A 17,196-nucleotide genomic window follows, 5' to 3' on the forward strand; every position below is an offset into this window, starting at 1 on the left:
TTTGAACTGTTTGTTTTAAAATGAAATATTTGCGGCTGCCTATCTGAAATCACTGCCTCTGATCAGCGCGTACAGTGTCACAAGTTCAAAACTAACGAATTTATTCTTGTTTAAGAGCTTTTTAAAATAAAATATTGCCATAAATGAACCCAATACACCCATTATAACAATACAAGAACTAAATGCAGGTGTTTGTGACCCGTTTAAGTGTGCAAGACTGAAAGCGCGACTGGCAGAATAACATCCCTGCTGAAAAAAACAATAGAAACCATTACAGAATTTGTAATGGTTTTAATGGTTCTTATTGGAATTCTAATGGTTTTAATGGACACTGTAATGGTCTCTGTGGGTCTCTATTGGTAATTTGCTTTCTTCTATTGGTGGCGTGTATTGTCTATTGGATACCATTAAGGACCAATAGAACACCTTTAGAAACTTCTAGTGGTATCTACTGGACACCAGTAGAAACCATTATGACTCCAATAAATTTAGTGGTTTCTTTGGAAAACTGTAATGGTCTTAGTGGGTAGGCTACTGCTGAAAAAAAATGAACACACAAACAATAGAAACTATTACAAAATTTGTAATGGTTTTAATGGTTATAATGGGAATTATGTTGGTTGTAATGGTCACAGTAATGGTCCCTGTGGGTCTCTATTGGTAAATTGCTTTTTTCTATTGGTGGTATGTATTGTCTTGGATTGCCACCATACGTCATTTGGAAAGGTTATTTTTAATTCATTTAATTTTTTTTTTTTTTTTTTTTTTTTTTTTAAATCAACTCGACTCATCATGGCCTTCAAAATTGACTTGAAAAGTTGGTCTTTGTTTTGTCTGTCGGATTTGGTCCAAATTTAGCCCAAAAATAGATGTGAAATAACAGTGAAATTCTGCGTGACTTCCACGTGCTGTAATGTGCGCGCGCGCAGAACTGGAGCGGAGGACGTCACCATGGAAACGAGGCGGCAGCCCAACCGTCAAGCAGCTGATCGCTGACACTCAATGTGGTTTCACTTTTTTTTTTAGGTAAGTTTAGTCTATTAAATTACACAAATAGTACATTAAAGTGTTCCTGACACTTTATTTCATGTAAATTATACGCTTTCGTTTAATATTTACTTTATAGAAATGGTTTAGCGTCGTCAGAAAAAGTCCGTTAGCATCTCAAAGGTAAGGCTAAATACAAGAGGTAACGATAGACATAAGCTCTTGTTTATTAAGTTTGGGCTTTTAATGTCATCTTGTGTGTAGATGAGCTCTCTCTCTCTCTCTCTCTCTCTCTCTCTCTCTCTCTCTCTCTCCATATATATCAATGGATGAATGGAAGTAACTTAACCGAATTAATTTAACCCTAAAAGTATCCACTGTTTAATCCTAAAATGTGCACTAACGTAACCGGATAACGTTACATCACTTACATAGAGCGTGAAAATGGACTGAAACCTTCAGGTTTTGATCTTTCATGGTAAACAAATAAATACAAACTTGTTCTGTGATTTCAGAAGTGCCAGAAAAAAACCTCTGACGCAGGAGAAGTTCCTGATTTTAACATTTCTGAAGGGGGCTGCTGACAGAGAGGATGAAAACACACATTTTGATGTCCACGCTGTAGGAGCATTACTAAATAAGTAAAACTAAAATATATATATATTTATTGTAAATGATTATATAAATTATATATTCTGTGAATTATTATTTTTCTTTTCTGCATTTCACCTCTGCTATAGTATATGCCTTATACCTGGCATTGTATCATAAATATTGTTGTCTCTGTAACAGTATGCTTATGTTCCTAGGTTCTTCCATGCTGATGGCTGTGCTCTAGAGTCATATCAACTGTCGAAGAACATTTTTAGACATTATGAACCATGAATAGTAAGCAATTCGTCAAACATACACCATTCAAAAATGTAAGGGTCAGATTTGTCATGTATTTCAAAGACATATTTTATGCTCACCACTGCTGCATTTATTTGATTAAAATACAGTTAAATTGTGAAATTAACATTTTTTTAATAACTATTTTCTATTTAAGTTCGTTTTAATAAGTGATCAAAGCTGAATTTTCAGCATCAGTCTCCAGTGTCACACAATCCTTCAGAAATCATGCTTTGTGAAAACAAGAATAAAATTGTACAAAATATTTACATGTAAAGCAGTTATTTGAAATTGTACTAATATTTCACAACATTACCATTTTTATTTATGATCAAATAAATGCAGTTTTCTTAGTGTACATGAGACTTATTTCAGAAACATAAAAAGATCTCTATCTCCAAGCTACACACTCTCACACCAAAGTGACTGTTAAAAATCATTCAAACTTTGTGTCAGTACATCATAAATAGGAAAAGGCATCAGATCACCGTCTGTGATTTGTTGTTTCGTGCCGCATCCAGTGTAGAGAACATCACTGATTATAAAAGGCTCTGTTGTATTTTGTTGTGCTGTCCAGTGACGACACAGTGTTAGAACTCTTGTTAAATATCATTACATATGATGTATGTATGATGCCATTCAGCACTGATAGATCTTTTCTATTTCAGAGACTGAAAATCATTGATAAAGCACAAGGTTACTGTAACATATTTAAACAATATTAATAAGAATTAATAAAAATGCATCTGTGACTTAATATTGCTTCTTATTTTTCAGTGGAAAGTTCTCATTAAACACATAGCTTTCTTCTCATCTTTGTGCATTTTCAAACGTTGTGCATATTTCTGAATCATTTTTTTTTTTTTACTTCATAATATTGGTTGTCTTCTCTTGTTTCAGAGTTTAGCTCCAACCCCAGTTAAGCAGACCTGAGCAGCTGATCAAGGATCAGCAGAAACTCTGCAGAACGGTGGTCCTCCAGCCCAGGACTGGACACCAGTGTTGTAAGTCATTCTCCCTCTTTATAGTGCATGTTCAGGACATATTGCAGGAGATCTCAACATTGTCTCTTAAGGTCCACTTACATGCAGAGTTTTGCTCCAACCTGCAGTGCACCTGAACACATTAATCGAGGTCTAACTATTAGTGTTGTCACAGTACCAATTTCAGTACCAAAGCAAAACACAAAAACATGCTAATTATTATTTTTTTAAATTATTATTATTAGCCGCACTTATGCTAACAATTAACTACTCTAATAACAGTGTTCATTTCAATCCGACATTCAAATTACAGTTATATATATATATATATATATATATCCTGATAAATACAGGTGCTGGTCATATAATTAAAATATCATCAAAAAGTTGATTTCACTAATTCCATTCAAAAAGTGAAACTTGTATATTATATTCATTCATTACACACAGACTGATATATTCCAAATCTTTATTTCTTTTAATTTTGATGTTTATAACTGACAACTAAGGAAAATCCCAAATTCAGTATCCCAGAAAATTTGAATATTGTGAAAAGGTTCAATATTGAAGAGACCTGTTGCCACACTCTAATCAGCTAATTAACTCAAAACATCTGCAAAGCCTTTAAATGGTCTCTCAGTCTCGTTCTGTAGGACACACAATCATGGGGAAGACTGCTGACTTGACCGTTGTCCAAAAGACGACCATTGACACTTTGCACAAGGAGGGCAAGACACAAAAGGTCATTGCAAAAGAGGCTGGCTGTTCACAGAGCTCTGTGTCCAAGCACATTAATAGAGAGGAGAAAGGAAGGAAAAGATGTAGTAGAAAATAAGTGTAGAAGCAATAGGGATAACTGCACCCTGGAGAGGATTGTGAAATAAAACCCATTCAAAAATGTGGGGGAGATTCACAAAGAGTGGACTGCAGCTGGAGTCAGTGCTTCAAGAACCACTACACACAGACGTATGCAAGACATGGGTTTCAGCTTCGCATTCCTTGTGTCAAGACACTCTTGAACAACAGACAGAACCAGAAGTGTCTCGCTTCAGAAAGGACTGTACTGCTGCTGAGTAGTGATATATCAGACCCAAGAATGCAGAAGAGCTGAAGGCCACTATCAGAGCAGCCTGGGCTCTCATAACACCTGAGCAGTGCCACAGACTGATCGACTCCATGCCACGCCACATTGCTGCAGTCATTCAGGGGAAAGGAGCCTTAACTAAGTATTGAGTGCTGTACATACTCATACTTTTCATGTTCATACTTTTCAGCAGGCCAAGATTTCTAAAAATCCTTTCTTTGTATTGGTCTTAAGTTATACTCTAATTTTCTAAGATAATGAATTTGGGATTTTCCTTAGTTGTCAGATATAAATAAATATATCAGTCTGTGTGTAATGAATGAATATAATATACAAGTTTCACTTTTTGAATTGAAATTATGATATTCTAATTATATGACAAGCACCTGTATACACAGAATGACTAATTGAACTGCTTTTATAGTTTTAATAATTAATTTATTTGTAATGAATAAAGGGATTTTACATTTGATTATTAGTTTTTCTTACTTGAATGCTTTTGTTCGGATGTAAAATAAAAAAGTGAATTATTATTAAGAAAAGAACTGCAGGAAAAGATGCAATGTTGCTCAGTGATTTTGGTTTGGAACCTTTAGAAAATAGAAAAGAGTTGACTTTGCCAACTCTTTCAACTTCAAACGGGTGTAGCTCAGTCTTTTTTATATATATATATATATATATATACAGTTATACATCATTTTGAAGCACTTTTTAATCAGGAAAAAAAACCTCAACTGATTTTTGCTCATTGTGACTAACTTTGCCAGCACAGGTCACATATGCTACTTAATTTCCACTTGAGATTGGTCAGATTTAAAGTCTGAGATTAGTCCATCAGTTCTTGAATTTCAATTTTTGTTTATGTGTGTGTGTGTGTGTGTGTGTGTGTGTGTGTGTGTGTGCGTGCGTATGTGTGTGTGTGTTCAAAACAAGAGTGTCTGTCTCAGAAGCTGAAGAAAAAAGGCCACACCTTATAGGAAATAAACGCCTCCTAAGTGTACGGAAATACCTGGCTGAGGAGATCAGTGACATAAACCAGATAAAACTGTCAGTGGTAAGTGTTTACATATCCATATCCGAATGGAATTGCTACAACCTCTTATCTAATATGACTCGAAGTGAATAGAGACTATGTACCATAAAAAGTAGATAATGTAATTATTCAAGCCTATTTGTGAAACTGGACCACAAAACCAGTTACAAGAGTAATTGTTTTTATTTAATTTTTTAGATTTTTATTTCAATAATAATACTAAATAAGTTTTCCATTGATGTATGGTTTGTTAGGAGGACAATATTTGTCTGAGATACAACTATTTGAAAATCTGGAATCTGATGGTGCTAAAAAATCTAAATATTGTGAAAAATATTTCAAATCCAGAGCAAAGCATTTTATTAATAAAAAATTAAGTTGATACATTTATGGTAGCGAATTTACAAAATATATTCATGGAACATTTTCTTTTTTTTTAATCCTAATGATTTTAGGCATGAAAGAAAAATCAATAACTTTTTTGAGACTGCCATATAAATATATGTATGGATAATCTCACATACTGGTAATGTGGTACATTGTCCTAATGAATTGCCCTTTTTTCTTTCTTTTTTTTTTTTTGCAGGTCTGAGACAGCTACAAGCCACAAAAACAGTTCATAGTTCCTGCATTTCTATAATGCATTAATGAATAACAATAATTAAAATAAAATGTAATGTCAAGGTTTTGTGTTAATTCCAGCAATGTTGAGTATTCTGTGAATAATTTTGATTTTAGGTGCATATTCTTAATTCTTTGCAAAACAACCTGAACTGTTTGCTATTGAAAGGTTGGTATGAAGTTTAAATAAATAAAAACATTATATTCTTGACAATACCTGTGTACAGTTTGTATTAATAATTTAAATTATTTACTTATATTAATTAATGGCCTAATTACCAGCTATCAGTTAAACATTCAAATCAGAACCAATATAAAACTGCAACGAAAACTATTAAATATATGCAAATAAAGACCAGTACAAACTTGCAATGGAACCATCAGAACCATTACAAAACCAACGGAAACCATTAAATTTGTTTTAATAAAGACCAATACAAACTTGTAATGGAACCATCAGAACCATTACAAAACCAACAGAAACCATTAAATTTGTTTTAATAAAGACCAATACAAACTTGTAATGGAACCATCAGAACCATTACAAAACCAACAGAAACCATTAAATTTGTTTTAATAAAGACCAATACAGACTTGTAATGGAACCATCAGAACCATTACAAAACCAACAGAAACCATTAAATTTGTTTTAATAAAGACCAATACAAACTTGTAATGGAACCATTACAAAACCAACAGAAACCATTAAATTTGTTTTAATAAAGACCAATACAAACTTGTAATGGAACCATCAGAACCATTACAAAACCAACAGAAACCATTGAATTTGTTTTAATAAAGACCAATACAAACTTGTAATGGAACCATTACAAAACCAACAGAAACCATTAAATTTGTTTTAATAAAGACCAATACAAACTTGTAATGGAACCATCAGAACCATTACAAAACCAACAGAAACCATTGAATTTGTTTTAATAAAGACCAATACAAACTTGTAATGGAACCATCAGAACCATTACAAAACCAACAGAAACCATTAAATTTGTTTTAATAAAGACCAATACAAACTTGTAATGGAACCATTACAAAACCAACAGAAACCATTAAATTTGTTTTAATAAAGACCAATACAAACTTTTAATGGAACCATCAGAACCATTACAAAACCAACAGAAACCATTACATTTGTTTTAATAAAGACCAATACAAACTTGTAATGGAACCATCAGAACCATTACAAAACCAACAGAAACCATTAAATTTGTTTTAATAAAGACCAATACAAACTTGTAATGGAACCATCAGAACCAATACAAAACTGTGATGGAAACCATTATGTGCAAATCGTGACCAATACAAACTTGTAATGGAAACCAATACAAACCAATAAATCCTAATGGAATATGCCCAAAACACACTACGTAATGGAAACCATTTGGTAATGGTTTTAATGGTTAATTGCTGATGGTTTGTAATGGTTTTGTAATGGAAACCATTAGAATTTCTGTAATGGTTTCTATTGTTTTTTTCAGCAGGGATATATCTCTTGAGCTGCAGGATTCTGCCTTTCGTCGTAAGAACGAACACATCATGGACAAGATTATTTCAAAATACATAATAGCTTGGCTAATATTAACGAAAACAGCAACATGAACATAAACTGTTGAGAAATAAATCTGAAGTGGATCTACTGGATTTTAATATTAAGTGACCGCATATACCAGCTGCTTCTGTCTTCAATTTTAATCTATATAAAAAAGGAAACTCATTCATCTATTATTAAATATTAACAGGTTTTATTCAAGCTGTTTAGAATGATTGCTGTAAGCTATTTTTTTTTTAAATGTAAATCCCCCCCAAAAATATAATAAATAAAAAACATTGGAAAACAATAAATGTTGTACTTTTTTATACATTTTGTATAATTTCATAGTTCATGCATTATAGTTATAAAAACAAATACATTTTGCCAAATACATAGTAATTTTAGGCCTTATCCTTTTCTGACAGTTTTAGGGATTTTTAAAAATCCTAAAAAACCTTATTTGTGCTGCAAATAATAATTTAAAACTCAAAAAGTAAATAGTCAGTTCATGCTTTAAAGTCCCAATATTAATAGTCAGTAGTAAGCAGTTTATAAATACAGCTATAAAAAGCTTGTTCTTGGTTTATAAGCACATTTATTAAAAAGGAGAGTAAAGGGTCAGTTATCTTCCTATGAAAAATAAAAAAATAAAAATAAACAAACAACAACACAGATTGATACAGAACTCAGAAATTTTATTGTGGATATATGATAAAATCAGCCTGTAAATTAATTCATACTCATCCAAGAAGACACAAGAAGTTCACACCAAACTTTTTTAACATGAAGCCAATATATTGAAGATGTTAAATTGCGAATGGGTTTAGGATACCTTAAATGGTGTGGCCATAGCGAATTATTAAAGTAACAAAAAAAAAAAATACAACAGTTATTTTACTATATCTTTAAAATTTTTCATTCCAACTCTTCATAATTTTTTATATACGTAGAAGTCATCATTTGAAGGAAGCACAGTAAGTTTCATAGCTTTATTATTTTCAAGAGCCAGCATAAAATTTAAACTATCATAATTTATAAATCAAGCTTGCAATTCTTAGTACCAATAATGGCCACCAGATGGAGCTATAGGATTACTTTTAAATAATTATTGTAGAAACAAGTATGATTTAAATCATTTATAGAAATCTTTCAAAGAAAAATAATATGAATTTTATGTATTTTACTGATAAAATTACCCTCACTTAATTAGAATAACAAGCTGAAGTATTGTGAACTGTATATTAAGAATTATTCTTTATAGGCTTTATGGACAGATACGTTTTGAGTTACTCTTGAAGGTTCAGCACCACATCCTCTTTTACCACTGTTTAAAGAATTAATCTTACAGAACAGATGCGAATGAATTTTGGATAGCTTGAATGGTTTTGTCGTGGTGATTTTTTGAAATAGCAGTGAAAAAGTAACCAGTTAATGTCTTTTATTTTTTTAAAGTGCAGCTTCTAAACACTTCAAAAAAATGTACACATAGAAGACAAGTCATTCTGAGGAAATATGCATAGTTTCATGACTATACAACGCTATATGGATGATAGAAAATTAAAAAACTATCATACATCTGATGTCACTCTGTCCCTCTGTCACTGTGGGTAATGTGTGTGTGTGTGTTAAGTGAATTAGGTGTGAAACTATCAGGGAGCATTTAGTCTCCAGCGCCAACATTTTACAGAACTGCCACTTTCCTGGAGTCTCCAGAATTACTCGGTGTCAGGTTCTGAGAGATCTAAGATTCCAAAAAATGATTTAATTAGAATACCATGAAGTATTGTGAAATACTATATATTAAGACTTTATATATAGGCTTTATGAACAGATTAGAGTGACTCGTGAAGGACCAGCACCTCCTCCTCTTGTCCGATGGTTTGAGGAATATATCTTCCAGAATCCGGGATTGAGATTTAGGAGCTCATTTTTATTCCACCTCCTTTCCTGAAAGTCTGCCTTGCAGAATTGACAAAAAAATAATCTTCACATTAATTCCTAATTATCTTTGCAATTCTTTTTGTCAGTTCTTCTTGACCTGTTTTTTTCTTCTTCTTTTCTGACCTCATGACCCAGTCAGCATTTTTTGTACAATTGTCAAGTCTTAACTTATCCATTTCTGTATTGCATTTGTGTTTGATATTTATCATGGGTATTTCATAATTTTCGACTTTACAGTTTGAGTTAAAACTCTATTTTAGCGCATTTCATCTGTAAAAGAAAACATGCCTAACAATTCTACACACATGAATATAAGGAGCTTTTCTCTTCTAGCTGTCCTGGACTATTGTATAGCACTCATAAATGATTAAATAAAAAATAATGGTAGTTATTAAGATTGATATGGTTTGGAATTGGTAAAATGTGCTTGGAAAAAAATCACAATAAAACAATGTTTTAATGTTTAAGTTTGGAATATTAACTGACATGAATGAATGCTATATAAATATTGTTCATGTTAACATAATGCTTATAAATGAAATCTTATTGTAAAGTGTTACTAAAGTTATATATATTGTTCTGTGAATGTGATTCTAAAGTGTAGATGATTCGGATTAACCCTTTAACTGCCGTATCCTGTAAAACCTCACTGCCAGAGGGATATTGTGAATGCATGTGCCCGCTGGGCACAGTTTACCTGATGCCACCGGGGTGGCGATGGCATTGGTGGCTTGAGCCCGCCATCGCTGCTTGCAGCTATATTTATTATTATTATTTTCAGTAAAACCATTGTTAGGTTTTGTAACGTTTGTGTTGTCAGGTTAAATACAATTAAATAAAAAAAGTAGTACATTTACTCCTTTTAAAGGACATATGATGAATGTACAGGTGCAGTTTTGACTGGTCTAGTATTAACATAACTTTAGTAGGCATTTAGATAGTTTCCATATACTTATATAGATCGACTTTGAATAAAGAAACGAGGTTTAGAGCCAGATTTACGGCTGTTGTGCAGCTCATGTCGGTCCTCTTCAGCGCGTCCACCGCTGGGCGGCGCGCGCGGCCGTTCCTCTCGCGTTCAGGATCGAATCGTGCACGTGTTCTTTGACCATCAAGGAAAAGATGAGAAAACAGCCAAAGTTTTCTTGCAAGTCATTTTTGTTTTTAACCTTCTTCTTTCAAGATGTTGACAAGGTGCGAGTTTTTGATCCACAAGCATTAGTAATATGATATTTCTACAATATTTAATATTAATATATTCAACATTTATTTTACATTTTTCATCTTTCCCCCCCCCCAAGTTATTGACAAGTTGAGAGTTTATGATTCAAAAATATTAATGTTTTAGTATAATGTTTCATAATTTATTATTTTAAAAAGTAAGATAAATATATAGTTACACATGTAATATTAACAATTATATTATTTTTTTAAAATGCAATAATTTCTATATAAATTTGTAAAAGTAAACGTATATAAATAAAGAATATATATATATATATATATATATATATATATATATATATATATATATATATATATATATATATATATATATAAATTAAGGTAACACTTTAGATAATGGTCCATTAGTTAATGTTAGTTAACAATCCTTCTACAGCATTTATTAGTCTTAGTTTATGTTCATTTCAACATTTACCAATGCATTATTCAAATAAAAACATTTTTAGTGCACTGTGAATAACATGAACTAACAATGAATAACTATATTTTCTTTAACTTACATTAACAAAGATGAATAAATACAGTAATAACGTATTGTTCATTGTTTGTTCATGTTAAGTAATGAATTAACTAACATTAACTAATGGACCATTATTGTCACCAAAATTTCTTAAACTTACATTTTACTAACACACACACACACACACACACACACACAGTAAAAATCCATAGAATTTAAACTAATTTAATTTAATATTTTATGTAATATAATACAACAATAAATAGTCTTATCATTCAGTGTGACAGAAAAACCCAAGCTATCCTCCTTAACATATACACAGGGACCTGAAACCAACAGTCCATGTCATAAAACACTCTCAGAGGAATAAACAGAAATAAACACATTCCCACTACGTAGTGCCCAACAAGGCACTGCTGGGGGTCCAAGGTTTCTAACAACAGTCACCCCTGCTGTACCTCGTTCACTCCTCCTCCAGTGTCTGTAACCTGCTCATGTCCCTCGCAGCACTGAGCACAGAGCGATGGAGATCTGGCCTCTGTCATGACTCTTAGTGGGCAGCTGTGTGTTCGTGCCACCGGCGCAGAGTGGGAACGACTCCCACATCGCACCACAACACCTTGCAGGCGCTTTGTCATCGTGCAGCAGTGATATGTTACTGTGTGCCACCTTTTATTTACCCACATCAGACTCCTCTGGGTCTAAATGCTCTATATAACTAGCAACTACATACATTTCTGGATGACAAAGCACATCAATCCAGGCGAAAAACAAAAATTAGTCAGCATGCAAAGGGCCTCTGAAGGATATCTGTGACCTTTCACTACAACAGTTTTCAGTGTCCGTGAAGTTCGTCAAACTTTCTTCCAAATGAAGTGAAATACAGCTGTGTAAAGCTCATACACCTCCATCAGTTGTATTCGATTATAAGCACGTTTAGGAGCCATACTAAAAAATTTATTAATATCAAAGCAATAGATCATGGATTTCCTTCCAGTGTTTCTACATCTGAGCAATTACATTTATGCATTTTATCCAAAATTTACTTTAAATCATGATCTGCAAGATTAAACAATCTGATGTGATCTGACCACCTCAGGGAAAACCAGTGTTGAGCTGCTGCAAGAGCTTTTGAAGCACAGCAGCTGTGGCCAAAGAGTTCTGGTGTGATCAAATAGTGAGAGAGTGATCTGCTCACCTGGTTATGTTCGTGGATGTTTCGATGTGGAAAGCAGTTCAGAATGGAAATATTGATATTTTATTCGTTAACAACATACTTTTCGTACCTTAATTTCAGTAAATGTTATGAAATTAAAGAAATAAGCCAATATTAGCGCAGTGTCATTTGATTTGGATGGGAACTTCGGATTGTGAATCATTTGAATCATTTCGGGAGTTGGGAGCGGGATCGCGAATCATGAATCATTTCGGGAGTTGGGAGCGGGATCGCGAATCATTTGAGTCAGTTTGGGGATCGCAACTCATATGAATCATTTCGGGAGTTCAAATCGGGTTCGCGAATCATTTGAGTCAGTTTGGGGATCGCAACTCATATGAATCATTTCGGGAGTTCAAATCGGGTTCGCGAATCATTTGAGTCAGTTTGGGAGTTCGGAGTGGGCTCGCGAATCTTTTGAGTCAATTTGGGAATCGCAAATCATTTGAGTTAGTTCGGGAGTTTGGAGCGGGTTCGCGAATCATTTGAGTCAGTTTGGGGATTTTTGGTTTCTTTTTTGGGACCCCAGAAGCCCAAATTCAGACCCAGAACAATAAAACCCACATAAGAGGAATCTATATATTACCAAACTGCAGGGAGAGGAAGAGTAGATATAAGTCATGATTTGCAAGATTAACCACAATCTGATGTAATCCGACCACCTCAGAGAAAACCAGTGTTGAGCTGCTGCAAGAGCTTTTGAAGCACAGCAGCTGTGGTCAAAGAGTTCTCGTGTGTTCTGATTGGTGGAGGATGATGATCAGTGGATAAAGACTAGAGCAATCAAATAGTGAGAGAGTGATCTGCTCTTTTACTGCATGGGATTGTAAACTGTACTGATCAAAAGAGTCACAGATCTACAATAAATCTAAATGTTGACCATCAACAGCATTTAAATGAACACTAAACCAACATAACACTCATGACAAGTAGACATGACATTTTTTTTTTTTTTCTTTTTTTTTTTTACACACACACACACACATGAATACAATGCATAAACTACTATTTAATTATAAAATGTTTTTAAACAATAAAAATTATAAAAATAAATGAATTATGACATAATACAACAATACCAGCACATACGTACATACATACATATATATATATATATATATATATATATATATATATATATATATATATATATATATATATATATATATATATATATATATATATATATATATATATATATATATATATACACATACATACAGTTTGATTATGTAAATTATTAAATAAAATAAAATAATAATAATAAAAGGCACTTTTCACTATTATAGATTAATTTGTCTACTAAACCGAGCTGGATGATGATGTCACTGAATGAATGATGAACTGACTAAGTGTTTACTATTGTCCTCTGATCACTCCTGTGTTCTGTTGATTTGTCCTTCCCTGTCAGATTTTCCTACCTCCCACTAAAACAGTGGGTAGTACAATTAGACAGCGAAGGATGCCACTGTAAAGTCATGGTTTATTAACCCCTAAAACTACTCTTACAGTAATGCAAATAGTTAAGTGTTATATTGGTGGTTGTAGCTAGAAGGGATACAGCTACAGGAAACCAACAATACATATTTTTCCTACCAATTAGATTGTGTTTTTATTAAAGTCTACACCTACCCCAACCTTACAGGAATGCAGATACATTGAGTATCGTTGTTCAGAATGCGAAAAAGGATGCAATGTTGATGTGCGCATGCGCGATAAACCCTGGTAGGAAATCTCTGGATACCTGCCGAACAATTCCTCAGTACAGAATCACTTCAGCTCTGTGATGTTGGTGGGTTTCCTCTTATGAACGGCTTGCTTCAGGTCATTCCGCAACATTTCAATTGGATTAAGGTCCGGACATTTACTCGGCCAATCCAAAACATTATCTTTGTTCTTCTTCAACCATTTTTTGGTAGAATGACTGCTTGGTGTCATTGTCTTACTGCATGGCCCAAATTTTCCTGCGATTCAATTCACTGTCAGATGTCCTGACATTTTCCTTTAAATTATATTTGCTGGTATAATTCAGAATGTATTGTTCCATCAATAATGGCAAGCCGTACTGACCCAAACCACGATACCACCACCATGATTAACACATGGCATAAGGTCCTTCTGGAAAGCAGGGTTTTCCTTTCATTAAAACATTTCGCTTCATATTTAAACCATGTATATTTTGATCTCATCTGGTTGGTTGACTCTGCCTGGGCAGGTAACAGTGGTCTTGAACCTGCTCCCTTTGTACTCAGTCTGTCTGACTGTGGATGTGTGGAGTCCAAACTCTTTAGAGATGGTTTAAAAGCCTGACGAACAACAGCAACTCTTTTCTAAATTCCTTAAAGGTCTCCTTTGTCTGTGCAATGATTCACTTCCACAAACATGATCAGACTTTTCTCTAAATAAAACCGGGTGGGCAATAGAGTCATGCCTCTGACTGAAAACACCTGTAAACAGATGGACGCTAATTACCTTCAAATTAACAGCTAATCCTAGAGATACTTTAGCCACCCACAGATATGTAATATTGGATAATTGTCCTTAATAAATATTTATTATTTAATAAAAAAGTACATGTTTTTGTCTCATTTGTTTGATTTTGTTTGACTACTTTCAGGCCTTGCGTGAAAATCTCAAAGCCAAAAGTCAAAGTCTGCTTTATTGTCAATGCTCCAACAGGAATTGCGTTACTCTCATACCCTTGGTGCACACAGAAAACACTAATAGTAGAGCATAAAATACAGATTAAATATAAAATACGATGAAATATTTGAAAATCAATAATATATGAAAGTCAAGAGTTTATGCAAAAAAAAAAAAAAAAAAAAAAATGGTTTAATGTCCTACAGTCATGACTTAATTACCAGAAATGGTTAAAGAGTCTGGTGTGGGAATATATCAAGTGTTTCTGAGAAGCTGCTTCAGTCACGTGGGTGTCTGGCGGTCAGGAGGCGCTGTGGCACGTGTCAGCTGAGACAGATGAGTTGGGATTGAAGAAGTGGGTCAGATCTGTCAGCCGACACTGTTCTGGGACATTGTGTCCCGCTCGTCTCTGTTCTGTCTGTATCTGCAAATGACCATTACTGTCTCACTTCTGTCTGAATCCCTCTCTTCTTGTCTTCATCTCTTATTTCCATGCATCCTTCTCATGCTCTTCTCTGCTCGTTTACGGTCTTGTTAATGCAGCAGATGTGTTTGCAGCAGTCAGTTGGTTCACCCCAGGTCTATGTACCGTGATCTTGTACATCAGGGTTACTAGCTACTAATCAAATAGTTATTAATTATTAAATACAGCTTTCTTTAACGTTCTCCTGTAGGGTTCCATACTGTCTTAATTTTGAGTTTATTTCATATTTTATTTCTGTACACAACTGATATGACTTCCGCAACATGTTTTGAATTTAAAAAGCATCATGATGCATCAGCTGACGCATTAAACCAGGAGTATATATGCTTTTATGTCATTCAGGTGTAAATGTATAGTATAATTTACATCATTATACTAAACTATTTTAATCAGTTTATATATGTGTGCATATAAATTAAATTTACATTTAATTAACATTTTAGGTATATAATACAATGAGACGTGCGGATCCATATGCAAGCTTTAATTGGACAGAGATGTGGTCATAACAGGCATGGGTCAAACACTGGCAAACATTTATATAGAGGGCAAGACACGAGAGTAATCCTGGGACATGCGTGGGTCTTTAATGAGCATCCAATATCAAGAGGGCAAGAGGGGCAATCCAGAGCAAAAGGACCAAAGCACGAGTAACAGGGCAAGGCAAGAAAAAGACTAAACTATGAAAACTAGAAACTGAAACAAGACTATGAAAACTAGAAACTAAGAGAAGACTATAAAAACAAACATGGAATGGCTTGGTATCGCATCTATCGCTAGGAGAGGGATATATGCAGAACAATACTCAGCAGTGTGTGAGAAGAAGTCCAATGCTTATAAAGCGTGTCTGATGATTGTGCTGTGTGTGTGTGTGTGTGTGTGTGATTGTTCTCAGGTTCATGGTGTGATTGTTATCAGGTGAACTTGTGATTGGTGCAATGGATCATTGGAAATGTAGTCCAGGGTGGACTGTGTAGTGTGAAAGTCTGTGTGGTGAATTAATGGCAGTGACCAGATCATGACTATTGTCTAATCAACCAGTCACATGACAGTTGATTCAATGCATTTAATTAGGAGTGTGGTCCTGGTCAAGACAATCTCCTGAACTCCAAACTGAATGTCAGAATGGGAAAGAAAGGTGATTTAAGCAATTTTGAGCGTGGCATGGTTGTTGGAGCCAGACGGGCCGGTCTGAGTATTTCACGATCTGCTCAGTTACTGGGACTTTCACGCACAACCATTTCTAGGGTTTACAAAGAATGGTGTGAAAAGGGAAAAACATCCAGTATGCGGCAGTCCTGTGGGCGGAAATGCCTTGTTGATGCTAGAGATCAGAGGAGAATGGGTCGACTGATTCAATCTGATAGAAGAGCAACTTTGACTGAAATAACCACTCGTTACAACCGAGGTATGCAGCAAAGCATTTGTGAAGCCACAACACACACAACCTTGAGTTGGATGGGCTACAACAGCAGAAGACCCCACTGGGTACCACTCATCTCCACTACAAATAGGAAAAAGAGGTGCTTTAAAAATCACGGTGCTTTGTTAAACACATATTTTACACATCTGATTTAGTTGTAAAACATATATATATATATATATATATATATATATATATATATATATATGTGTGTGTGTGTGTGTGTGTGTGTGTGTGTGAACATCTTTAGGTACTTGCATTTAATTTAATTTTTAATTCATGTTAGATTAGCATTTATTTTCATATTTTATATATCCAAACACACACACACACACACACACACACACACACACACACATATATATATATACACACACACATAATATTCAAACATAGATGTACAAATGAAATTTAAACTTTTTAATGGATCCCCAAGTCTGTCTCCTTTATAAGTGACTCACAGCGTCTCTCAGTCTGAAAAGGCTGCAGACAATAAAGTGTCATCCATTAGTTTTTTACCTTTCAGCTCTCCGTTGTTCTCGCTCCTCTCAGTGCTTCGGCTCTTTTGTGATCGTCCCGGTGACTCAACCCGAGACGTCTGTCCTGCGCTAAAAGATCATTAACAGGGAAGGTGGT

General features: G+C 34.1%; 1 long non-coding RNA gene across 1 annotated transcript; it reads left to right on the forward strand.

Moving 5' to 3' along the window:
* The first annotated feature begins 2,827 nt into the window (after positions 1-2,827).
* LOC113065390 (uncharacterized) lies at positions 2,828-5,633 on the forward strand. The gene is made up of 3 exons (XR_003279010.1): positions 2,828-2,882; positions 4,879-4,999; positions 5,565-5,633. It is a non-coding gene; the product is annotated as an uncharacterized LOC113065390 (long non-coding RNA).
* Positions 5,634-17,196: the final 11,563 nt, after the last annotated feature.

The sequence above is a fragment of the Carassius auratus genome, chromosome 48, assembly GCF_003368295.1.
Source record: "Carassius auratus strain Wakin chromosome 48, ASM336829v1, whole genome shotgun sequence".
In the NCBI taxonomy this organism is placed as follows: Eukaryota; Metazoa; Chordata; class Actinopteri; order Cypriniformes; family Cyprinidae; genus Carassius; species Carassius auratus.